Genomic DNA, 12,570 nt, shown 5'->3' with positions numbered 1-12,570 from the left:
GTACTCTATCACGGAGCTGCTCCCAGATCAAGTGCTCTATTTTCAATGTTCTCTCTGCTTTTGACTTTATCACAGGGATATCTTAATAAAAGTTCAATAACAAGATGGCATATTAGTTTTATAAAATGCTTCTGATGCTGAGATCACAATCAAATGAACGAATGCAGGTAAAAAACATATTATTGAAATACACTTGAGGGAGAACATCTAATCAGTTGACAAGGGCTAGGTGGAATCAGAACTCCAGAGTTAGGCAACAGGTAGAAAGGAACACTTTGGATGGATCATTACGTACTACGTAAAACATGAAATTCTATTTGTCCAGGCTGATAGACATTCAGGGCCAATGTGATAGGGGAGCTTCTGAAATCAGACTTACAATAACAAGTCTTAAAAAATGAGCTCTCTAGTTTCCTAAATTCCAGAATTCCTTCCCTCAAATTATTTGGCGGACATTTCCACTTGGGAACTACATATACTCTGAAAGAAAAATAAAATTTTGAAAATCAAAATTGAAATTTTCTTCTCATAGTCAGCCCTTTTTTAAAATCTTTTTTTAATAAGAACGGTAGTACCATTCTTAGTAATCTGCTTGATACTTTGAAATCATTTATATTTTATTTTTCTTTCTTATCCTCCACTTACAAGCAGTCTCTAAATTTGCTTGTTTTCCTTCATTAATCATTTATTGAATGCTGTATTGTAGGCATTACATCTGGTCTTAGGGATTCCTGGTACACAAAGAAAGTAAGACATAATTCTGTGTTGTCCAAGGAGCTTACAGTCTAGTTATCAATAAAATTATACTGTTGGTGAACAGTCACAGTAGAAGTAATTAGCACAGGATAGTCATGGAAGGACACAGGAGGCCAATGAAGTAGGAAAGAAGGGTACTGTGGTTAAAAAGAGAAGTCTGGTGTGAGATGTAGGGAACATCTGGGCACTAATAAATACAGAGTGGTAAGAGAAGGGAACGTGCAGGTGGCCTCGTTGAGGCCTCGTCTATGTCAGGTCTCTAGTTTTGAACTTTTAATGGAAAATAAAAGGTCAGGTCAGGAACCCTGGACTTTGACCTATTCCACAGAAAAACTTTAATTTTCACAGTAACATGATCAGATATGTTTTTCAGAAATACCAAGTAAGAAACGAGAGCCTCAGCATGGGTATTAGCAGTGGGAAGTGGGGAGAAAGGGGCACATATGGCAGAATGAAAGGACACGGTAGTTGGTAGAGGTAAGGAATACAAAGGGAAAACATTCATAAAAATTCCCATTTCTAGGTAGGCACACTGGATAGCTAGAATACAGGATAAGAGTACCTGAGTCCTGAGGAATTTTTCCTCACAACATTTTACTTCCCTTTTATTTTCCAATAAAAGTTCAGGGCCTAATATATTCACACTGAGACTGCTAGAGGGGAAGAGGGTTCTCACAGGGTTCTCTGTTCATCCAATCTTGTAATAAAGTCAATTCACTATTTTAAAACAATCTTCATTATACAACTCCATTACTTAAAATGTTCAATAGCTCTCTACTACTTCTATGCATAAGCCTGTAGTGATGGGCTGTATCTTAAAGGTCTCCCCAAAGGTTATGTGTTGGAGCCTTGGTCCCCAGTACAGCAGATTCAAAGGTAGGGCCTTTGGGAGATGACTGGATCATGAGGGTTCTGACATAATGAACATAATGACATAATCCATTTATGGACTAATATATTTTTTTTTCTTTTTTGTCTTTTTCATTTTTATCGGTACCAGGGATCAAACTCACGACTGCCTGCTTACAAGGCAAGTGCTTATGCTGCTGAGCTAAATCCCCAGCCCCCTGGATTAATATCTTAATAGGTTTTTGGGAAATGGGTTTGCTATGAAAGTGAGCTCTTTTTCAAAGCTTTCTGGCCTCCATGAATTGAGCAGCTTTGCGCCACCACACATTCCTCTCCACGATATTTTGCCTGAGCACAAGCTCAGAAAGCAATGAGGGCCAAGTAACCAGGAACCAAAACCTCTAAAATTGTAAGCCAAAATGTCAAAATAGATCTTTCCTTCATCTTGGTTATTTTGTCACAATGATGCAAAGCTAATATACCTACAGTGGGTACTTAAAGCCTCTGTAATTAGGCTGGAGTCTGCCTACCCATCAATCTCACTTCTTTGCTAAATGAACCTTCTACTCCAGGCAGCTGGCTTGACTTATATGCAGTTTTGCCTATGTATCATTCTTATGCTGTTCTATTCTCCTTTTAAGCCCTCTCCCAACTTTGTGGTTTCAATGCTGCTTATTAAGAAGAAATGAATAACCAGCTCTTTCAAAAAGCCTTCCTTGACAACTACATTCCTTACTGATCTTTGTACAACTTATACTTATCATACACATTATTTTATTTTTGTTTTACCTCTTTGGCCCTTAAAGGGCAGGCAAAGTTACAGCTTTTCTTATTCAAGCACACAGGATATGACTTACACACAGGAGCCTCTCAAAACATTAGTGATCTAACAGATGTATAATTTTTGTACTGGAAATCAAATTCAGGACGTTGTATTTGCTCAGCAGACACTGTGCCACTGAACTATATCCTTGGCCCTTTATGACACTTACTTAACTTCATTTGATCTGAGTTACAGGCTTTTTCTATTTATTTTCTTTTATCATTGTTCAATACATTCAAGGATCCTGAAGTTAAAAAAAAATCACACATTTTAGAAAAAGACTAGTGTGGTGTCAATGAAAATCACCTCTTCAGATTAGAAAGTGGATGGGGTGAGAACAAAAAGGTAGCAGCAAGGTCTTTGAAAAGGAGCTCTTTTACAAAAAAAAAAAAAAAAACAGACAAAAAACTGAAAAAACAAAAAAACCCTCATTACTGAATAAATACTGCAGCAATATGACAGACAATGGATACTCTAAAAGGACAAAGCCAAATCAGGGGCACGAATTACAATTTTCTGCCAATGCTACTGGCTGATAAATTCTATATGACAGGTAAAAAAGGATAATAAATGTCATAAAAGGTAACCATAGCTATTCTACATTGGTATTTCACACTAAACATAATATCACTTTTGAGGAAAAATAGTATTTTTAATGGACAAATGATGCACTGATATGAAAAGGTGAAAGAAAGTAGAGAATAGTAAAGCTGGAGTAATATTACTGACTCTGTTGGAGAAGTTTCACCTAAAAGTTGGTACAATACTCCAGGAACTTAAGTAAAAAAGCTATGAAATAATGTTTTTCTCCTACAAATGTCCTGTAAGAAAAACATGCCATAGTACAGATAAGAAATGAGCAATAGCATAGGGAAAGTAAGAGAACAAAAGAAGCAAGAGAGATGTTCCAAGTGTTAATTCTAAAATCAACTAAAATCACTAGAATAGATTACTAGATAAATAAGGCTCCCAACCTGTGAGGACTTTGACATGAAAGGAGTTTTTTCTTGGTATTGTATCCCTTTAGTTTTTCAGATTACATAAAGCTTGTTACTGAAGCAAGTCAACACACATAGGTCTATACCCAAATGTTTGAATTCTGCATCAGTACTTGCCAGTTATTTTTGTACTTGGGTTGCTTTATGTAAACACTAAAATTTGTAAAACTAAGCACATGTTTTAAAGCACATGCTTAAAAACTAAGCACATGTTTTCCTAGGTCACTATGGTAATTCAGATCATCATACTTAAGTCTCCCAAAATAGGGGCTGGAGATTTAGCTTAGCTGCATAAGCACCTGCCTTGCAAGCAGGCAGTTGTGAGTTCGATCCCCGGTACCGATAAAAAGGAAAAAGGCAAAAACAAACAAACAAAAAAACCAACAAAAAGTCTCCCAAAATAGCTATACTTAAGTATATGCTGGCTTTTAAAAGGGATTTTTTTAAGAGCACAAGGATGGTTCCAGAACGTGGCTGACAGATAACAGCAGCTATGGAGGCTCTCTGAGATTGCCAGCTTAGAATCAAAGAATGGTGTGGTGTGAGGAGTCCTAAGCAAGGGGAGATATACCCTGCCAACCCAGGAACGAAATAAGCTGAGAGAAACCAACTGGAAATGCAATCCCAGTGCTATAACTGGGACAGATAAAATCTCAGCGTGGAAGCTGGAACCTGTGCCACTGGAAGCTGCGATTTGAATTTCCTGCTGCTGCTGCTGTGTCTGAATCAGCACAGCAGGGACAGAGAGGCAAAAGCTCTGAGAGTGGGAATCGGTGAACGAAATTGAGAGCGGGACTGGCAGGGAGGCCTGCATCAACCTGTGGTGAGTGACAGAATGGGGATCCCTCCATAGACTAGGAGGTTCCAAAAAGGACATTCGGGACCGGGCAGACTAGCTGGAAAAGGACACTGCAGTGACTTTAGTTGCACATTCCCATCTCAAGGGGGATTGGTGCAGAGCGCTTGGCCTGGGTGTGCTGCAGACTAACACCCAGTAGGCTAGCCCAAACCAGGTCCAAGCACCTGGCGGTACAACCTAGCAGTGAAGCCTTCAGTAGGTTGACTGACCTGGAGGGGCGGGCCCAGCAGAGGTTGCCCAGGTCTGTGTCTCCCTAGTATACTGCAGTGGGCAGGAACACCTAGCTGGTGGATTCAAACAAACTGTAACCGACAAAGAAAGAAACTGGGCCTCCTATGTACGCTTGTATGGAAGGAACAAAAAGTATGGGAAGAGGGAGCAACAAGAAAGGGTCCTCAGTCCCCAATGCTGAGAGCACTGATCCAGGAAAGGTAAATGCAAAAGAGAATGAAGGCAGAAAACATGCAATATCAGACACGGCACCAAGAGACATAAAGCGATATCTCTGGAGCCTCATAGACCAATTCAAAAGTGAAGTATTTAATGAAATAAAGCAAGATATAAGTAGAATAGTTAGAGAAATGTTAAGCACTGACCAAGAAAAAACAGATGGTGGAATGGAAGAACAGAAAAAGGGGGAGAATTGTTTGATGGAGAAAATAGAGAAAACATAGAATACGTGAAGCAAGTTCAAAGAGATTACCAGGAAACTAAAAACTATTGAAAGCTGGAATAACAGTTTGAAAGAAACTAAGGACAGATTATCTGAACTGGAGGACAGATTTGAAAGGTGGGAGCATGAAATGAAAAACTTCTTAAAAATAACAAGGAAACAAACAGCAATAATACAAAGGCTAGAAGATGATAAGAGGATCTATAACCTAAGAATTAAGAACATAAAAGAAGTAGGGACACAAACAAATGAACTACAAAGGCTATTCACAGAAATAATCCAGGAGGATTTCCCTAATTTAGCAAAAGGTAAAGATACTCAGATGTATACGAGGCATACAGGACCCCAGCCACCCAGAACCCAAACAGAGCTACACCCAGAAATCCAATATAAGAACAGAATATTAAAAGCCATCAGAGACAAGAAACAGATCACTTACAAGGGAACACCCATGATGAATTACAGTAGACTTCTCGGCACAAACCATCAAATCACGAACAGCGTGGGGCAAATAATTCCAGCTTAGAAAGATAATAACATCCAGCCAAGATTGATATATCCTGCACAACTGTCCCTAGAAATTGATGGAAAAACAAGGTGCTTCCAGGATAAAGAGGAACTAGGGGAATTTGCAACTACCAGTTCAACTCTACAGAGAATATTGCAGGATATTCTAAAAAAGAAAAATACCAAGATTCCAGAAATAATGGCAGAGAGGCCACAATGAATGGAGCAGAAAGCAAAATGAAGAAGACAAACTGACAACTAATGACGGAAAAAGAGCTCAACAGAAATGAGGCAGAGAAGTTTAGATGGTAGGAACAGCTATTTTGGAGAAAACAAGACGTCATAATAGCTAGTGCTGATTTAAAATCGTCTTGTTTTGAAGTCCCATCAAGCTTTTGTTCTTCTGTCTCCATCGGTCTTAACATGTTGTATCTTACTGGATTTTATTATATGTGATAATATAAACAAAAACTTTTATAGACAAGGAGATTATACAGAAACCATTGTTCATTTTGTTAGTTGATTCTAAATACCCTGTAATACTGTCATTCTCTTGAACAGTTTTACATTGTCTTGATATGTTTGATGCTACAGTATACGAAGTTATACTCAAAGAGTTCAAGGAAAGAGACACTATGGTAATTACTTTTATGTTGGATTATCTTGTGGTGAAACACTGTTTTGCTTAAATGGTTGTTTCGACCTGCGCTGTTTTGTTGTTATGCCCTCTTTTATCTCAATCTCCTTTTTAAAATTATTTACTTTTTTATTTTTATCCTTTTAAGGGAAAAATAAATAAAAAATAGCAGTATATATTATAGTAACCCATTTTGATTTCCTATTAACTTTATTTGAAACCCTGTATCGCTCTGACCATCTTGTTTTGAGTGATTTTCCTCTATTCTGTTTTGCTTGATAGTACCAACTTCGAAAGTACAGGCAACTGTGAAGACAATAAGATTCATTATGACGCCCATTCTGGTTGACTATTATCTTCTTTTGAAGACCTGTAATGTCTCCAATGTTTTGGTTTTATTAGTTTTGTTCTTTACTGTTTTGTTCAATTTTATTATAACTAATGATATAGGCAATTCTTTTTAAGACAGCAAGAGGCAGTATGGTAACCATTGTTGATCACCTTGTATTATGTTGTTACATTATATATTATGTCCATCCTTTTGATTTGACTGATTCTGTTCTGTTATGTCACATTTGGTTTTACTCTCTTCAAAAACAACTAATAAGAACTGTAGGAGTAATAAAACCCAAAATGTGTAATTGTCATTGTACAAAAGAGAGGAAAAGAAAGTGCTGTAAAAGACATAACTGCATGTATATTTAAGTGCATAAGATAGATAATCATATTACTGAGTTTTGTTAGATCATTGAACAGAACTGTTTGCAGTCTCACTGTTTGAATGTCCACTTTATATGCTTTAATTTTGTAACTTGAACAACTATTTCTAAGATGACAATATGTAATCTATTAACTAGTGATTTCCTACTGTTTATTTTTTCTGAAATTCTGTATAACTTGTACCCTCTTTCTGTTTTTTTTTTTCCTCCTTAAATAAAATTAAAAAGTAAAAAAAAAAAAAAAAAAGGAGCACAAGGATGAGTTCCCACTAGAGGGCACCCAAGCCATTTTAGTATGTGACCATGATGCTTTCATACACACACTTGTGTAGCTATACATTTTTTAATGTAAGAAAAACTAAGGATACTTGCTCATACTATATATGTAATTTTGTAATCAATTTTCTGCAGTCACTTTAAATGAAGACTGCTTCATGTTTTTTGCCTTTTGATTTATGCAGAAGTTGCTTTTCCCTAGTGATAAAGTCATTCATCTCAATAAAGGAATACAGCTCCTGTGGTGACTCCCAATGCCATGCTATTCTGTGAACATAAATGTCCATCCTGTCTCTGTGACACATGGTTTCAACATAAAAGTAGCTGTGCTTATCTTTATTATTAAGCAGTTAGTTTCAGGTAAATTAAGTTGGACACCAGTTCTCCTTTGTTCTCATTAGCCTTAAGTCCACAAATTCTAGTGTCCTAAAATATTAAAAATAAAATGTAAGTGGTTATATTTCTTGTCTCTAGCGCTAACATTCTATATGATAGACTATCTCCCCCTTCCATTTCTCACTTTGTTCACAGATGTCTGTTAAACAATCATTACCTCACTTTCAGATTCCGAGATTGCTTGTTGTTGCCAACAATGCTGAACTCAGTGACTGAAGGTGGCTTTGGCAAGAGCTTGGTCATATTCCTATTCTTTTTGCTTAGGTTTGCACTTCATTAGAGGCCTTTTTAGAGTTTGGCATACCTACCAGGCAAAGAAGTGAGCTGAATGGAAGTTAAAGCACCTATAAATTTTAAGTTCCTAAATTCTGTTACTGTTACATGCTAAAAAAAAAAAAAAAAAAAAAAAAAAAAAAACCCCCGGAAAACTTAGCTGAAATCGTAGGCTTGCTGTTGGAGAAAGGCCAGAGTCCAAGATGATTCACCTATGATTCTGGCACTAGGCTCTGTTGTCTTCTCCCAGGTTTTAGACTGCCAGAAAAAACATACCCTAAGGGCAAATGGCAATTTCTTTGCTAGTTTACTCCTCTGCATTAGTTCTCTCTGCTATTTCTAGCCTTCATGGAATACTCTTAACTCTTACTACTTATTATCTATACATTTTAAGCAAGACAAACTTTATATTTTATCAGGCTATTTTCTATTTGCTATAGAAGATGTGGAACAGTAACTATAGAACTGGTTTTAAAGTGTTACCTAGATGGTGTATGAGCTTGGGGCCTTTAAGAGCCCAGTTACCCCTTGCTATTGGGAAAACTCAGAACTATTCCATCAACAAAAACTGGTAAAATATACCTGGATGACACGAGACATTTGTAACTTTAGTCTTGGGTGTAGTTCTTTAAAATAGAATTAAAATTTGTTTGATAGTACAGGTTTGTAGTACGTAAGTATCAGTTGTGGAGAGTTGTACCTGTTATGGCTTGTAGCTAGATGCCTCATGCAGTCAGAAGTGGAGTTTTTCAGAAGTGGCTGGATTTAGAATGTGTGGTGCTAGGATCAAGGATATATGCCAGGACTGATTCCTGTATGACTGAAGGTAGCAACCTGCTCTTAGGGATAGCAATATAAGGGGCTGAAAGAGAGTAGCTTGTGTTGTCCTTGTTTGCTGCTTGCTACGTTACCGCTTGCTGTTTTCCTGCCTGCAGTGAACTGTTTCTTCTCTCTGATGCCCTCTGCTATGTCACCTTGCCTTGGTGCCAATTGTGAACTAAAACCTCTACAAACTGTGAGCTAAAATAAAAGTATTTTGTCTTAGCAGTAAGAAAACATAACTCGGGGGCTGGGGATTTAGCTCAGCGGCATAAGCACCTGCCTTGCAAGCAGACAGTTGTGAGTTCGATCCCTGGTACCGATAAAAACGAAAAAAGACCAAAAAAAAAAAAAAAAAACTTAAAAAAAAAGAAAACATAACTCGAAAGTATTTTGTTGTAGCAGTAAGAAAACATAACTAAGACAGTATTAATTATTAAGACACATCTTAATAATTCTTTTTACATTCCCTTTGGCTCTCCTCCTTCCTCTCCTTCTCCTTCCCTCCACTTTTTGGTCCTCTTCCCATTTCCAAAAGATCTATCTCACTATTTCCTGTTCTCTCTTATTTTTTCTGTACACTTTGGGTTTCTCATACAAGAGAAACTGAAATATTTAAGTTTGTGTATCTCATTTATTTCATCCACTATGATGATCTCCAGGTACATCCATTTTCCTACAAAAGACTCACATTTATCCTCCTTTGTAGCACAGTAGTATGCCATTGTAAATAAATACAAATTTTCTGTATTCATTCATCTGTGATTCTAAGATTTCACTATTATGAATTGTACTGCTATAAACACAGGTATGCAGGTATCACTGATATATGATGTCTTTGTTTTGGGAAGATATCTAGAAAAGTAGTAGTTGGGTCTAATAGAATTCCTACTTTTAGTTTTCTACTTTTGATTTCCATAATGGTTGTACTAGTTTACACTCCCACCAACAATGTATGAGAGTTCCCTTTTTCCTTCTCACAACCTTGCCAGCATCTATTATTTGATTTCTTGATGAGAACTATTCTTGATAAATATAAATTTATTGGCTATAATCTTTACTTAATGAAGAACCTCAGCATACTGCTCCAATCCTTTTGATCTATTAACAGTATTTTTATTCAATACTTTTTTTTTTCCTGCAAGTGAATCTTATTACTTTTACTGCTTATAATTTTTTTTAAGTGTTGGGGACTGAATCTAGGGCCTTGAACATGTTAAGCATGTAGTCCATCATGAGCTACAATCCCAGCCCATGACTGCCCTGGTATTTCACTATTTCCTCTACGATCTATTTACATTCTTTGCTTATTTTTAAACTTAATTTTAAAGTTATTATTGTTTGGTTTTTTGAGTCACAGTCTTGCCATACAATTCAATCTGGTCTTCACTATGTAGCCCAAGCTGATTTCAAACTTGCAGTGAGCCTCTTACCTAGTGCTTGGATGACAGGCCCGTGCTGCCATCTTGGCTATTTACCTTCTTGATGAGATACACCATCTAACATTTCTTTCAGATATGGTCTGTGGGAGGTCTATGGACCCTATCTCCTGATCTACTCTGCCTGTGTTTCTTTTTGTTAGTGTATCAAGGCCATCTATATTAATGATTATAGCCAACCTTCTCTGCCTCATCTTTGCTGTTTTTCTGCTGTTGGTTGTTTACTTTTCCTCTTCATTCCACTGTCTGCTCCATTCAGTATGGCCTTTCTGCCACTGTTCCTGAAACCATGGTCTTTTCTTTCTCTCTCTCTTCAATGTCCTTCAGTATTTTCTGTAGGGCTGGATTGGTGGTCACAAACTCCCCCAGTTCCTCTTTGTCATGAAAGCATCTTGCTTCTCCATTAATTTTGAGAGACAGTTTTTCAGGGTACATCAATCTGGGTTGGAGGTTATTTTCTTTCAAGGCTTGAAATACTTCACTCCAAGCTCTTCTTGATTTGATGGTTTGTGTCGAGAAGTCTGTCATGATTTTGATGGGTTTTCCTTTATAGGTGATCTGTTTCTTTTCTCTGACAGCTTTTAATATTCTGGTCTTGTGTTGAATTTCTGGGATTCTAATTATTATATGACTGGGTATATTTTGACTGTTTTGATTGTAGGTGGCTGGAGTTCTGTATGCCTCATATAGCTGAATATCCTTTTTCCTTTTCCTATGCCTGACAAGTTTTCCTTAATTATTTCTGTGAATAGCCTTTGCATTTAATTTGTGTTTTCCCTTGCTTCTTCACTCACATTTTTTATTAAGTTACAGATCCTCTTATTGTATTCTAGCCTTTGTATTGTTACTTTCTGGTCCTGTTATTTTTAAGAGACCTTTCTGTGATCACATGTTGCAAACCTGTCTTCAAGTTTTGATAGTCTATCTTTAGTTTCTTTCAAGCAGTTTTGCCAGCTTGCAATCAAGTTTTTAGTTTTTGGTAATCTCTTTGAGTCTGTTTCATGTATTCTAGATTTTTTTAATTCTTCATTGAAGGTTTCCCTTCTTTTTCTATGCTCTTTCATTCTTCCATCTGTGTCTTCTTGAGAAGTGCTTAATATTTCTTTTATTAATCTTCTTATATCTTGCTTTACTTGTATTAGTATTTCTGTTTTGAGTTCCTCTATAATTTAACAAAAATATTTCTTTATGTCTGATGATGTTGCTTCTGATACTGCAGGTTTGCTGCCCCGATTGCTTCTGTGTTTACTTGTCCAGGACCAATATTGTTTGAGTTGCAGGCTGAAGGCTTCTTTTTGTTTCTTTCTCTTGTCATGTTTCTCATTTCTTCCAGACAAGGTCCCAGGCCCTTTCTGTATTGGTTATGATTACTCTGAAGCATGCTGGCTAGGGATTGCTATCCTCTCCAGTCTGCTGTTGACCACTGAGGAACAAGCAGGGGCAGTGCAGGCTGGCCCTCCCTTCCAAGCGGTTCAACCACCGGGGTCTTTACCACATTAGTGTGTGCCACGTGGAAAAAAATGGTTCAGGACAGCTTTAGGGGAAACTTAGTCCCTGGTTATTGGATCTTGCACAGGGCTGGACCTAGTCCAAGCAGTTCTCACCAATCTGCTCTGCATCAGGAGCAGCCAACTGAAGCCACTACAGTTCTGGATTCGGGACTGTTCTGCCCGACTCCAAAATATAACTTAGCCAATCACCCCCTCCCGTGAAAGGACCAAACTCTGTGTACTCACCATGGGCCGGAGCAGATCTCCATGCTAGCTGTGTTCTCTATTGCAATGCGTCCCCTCACCGAGGTCCTCAGGCTCACCAACCCCCGGCTTCACTGCGACCCTGGGTCCTTGGACTCCAGTGGTGCCTCGCACACCACATGACCAGTTCCGGTGAGAGCACGTCTGGCTGTAGCCTTCCATCCATGTTTTTCTTTATATTTTTTTTCCCCCACCTTAGTTTCACCCTGGGTCATGAGAATTCCTCTCCTTTTGTCTGGTCTTCTCCATGTTAAATTCTAGCATCTGAGCTGTTTCTCTCAGAGAGGCTCTTTACCTTGCTACTTACTGATCGGCCATTTTCCAGCAGCTCCCTGTAAACTGGACTTTGTTAAAGGCTTCTTCTCCATCTATTGAGATGGCCATGTGCTTTTTGGCCCCACTTTTGTTTAATGGTGTACTACATTTACTGATTTACATATGTTGAACCATCCTTGCATTCTTGAGGTGAAGCTTATTGGTCATGATGATTTTTTTTTTGATGATTTATTGCACTGTTTGCCTGTATCTTCAGTTGGCTTTAAGCATGCAAATCAGTCTAGCGTAAGTGCTGATGCATAGTCTTTGAAGCAAGGGAACAGGTCAGTGTTGCCCTGCCTCATAGCTCCCCAAAAGGATGCGTGAACTAATGGGAAGGAGAGCCACGCTCCATGCTGCCAGCTGGGATCAAGCCTTGAGATAAGAGGCTATGACCTCCCAGAGCAAAAAAGGTTACATATTAGAGCTGAAACACTGATCCCAAAACATTAGATACTATTTCAAATTGTGCTATGC

The 12,570-nt window shown here is 37.9% G+C and overlaps 1 protein-coding gene across 4 annotated transcripts in view; it reads right to left on the bottom strand.

Annotated features, from left to right (window-relative positions):
- Ppp2r3a (protein phosphatase 2 regulatory subunit B''alpha) overlaps positions 1 to 12,570 on the bottom strand; it is a 161,984-nt gene that overhangs the window by 80,374 nt on the left and 69,040 nt on the right. The gene's annotated exons all lie outside the window — the stretch shown is intronic.

This window comes from Cavia porcellus, unplaced genomic scaffold, assembly GCF_034190915.1.
Source record: "Cavia porcellus strain 051 isolate PalLab524CR breed Dunkin Hartley unplaced genomic scaffold, mCavPor4.1 scaffold_5, whole genome shotgun sequence".
NCBI classification, from domain to species: Eukaryota; Metazoa; Chordata; class Mammalia; order Rodentia; family Caviidae; genus Cavia; species Cavia porcellus.
The sequence above is the reverse complement of the archived record's forward strand: the minus strand, read 5'-3'. Positions and strand labels throughout refer to the sequence as shown.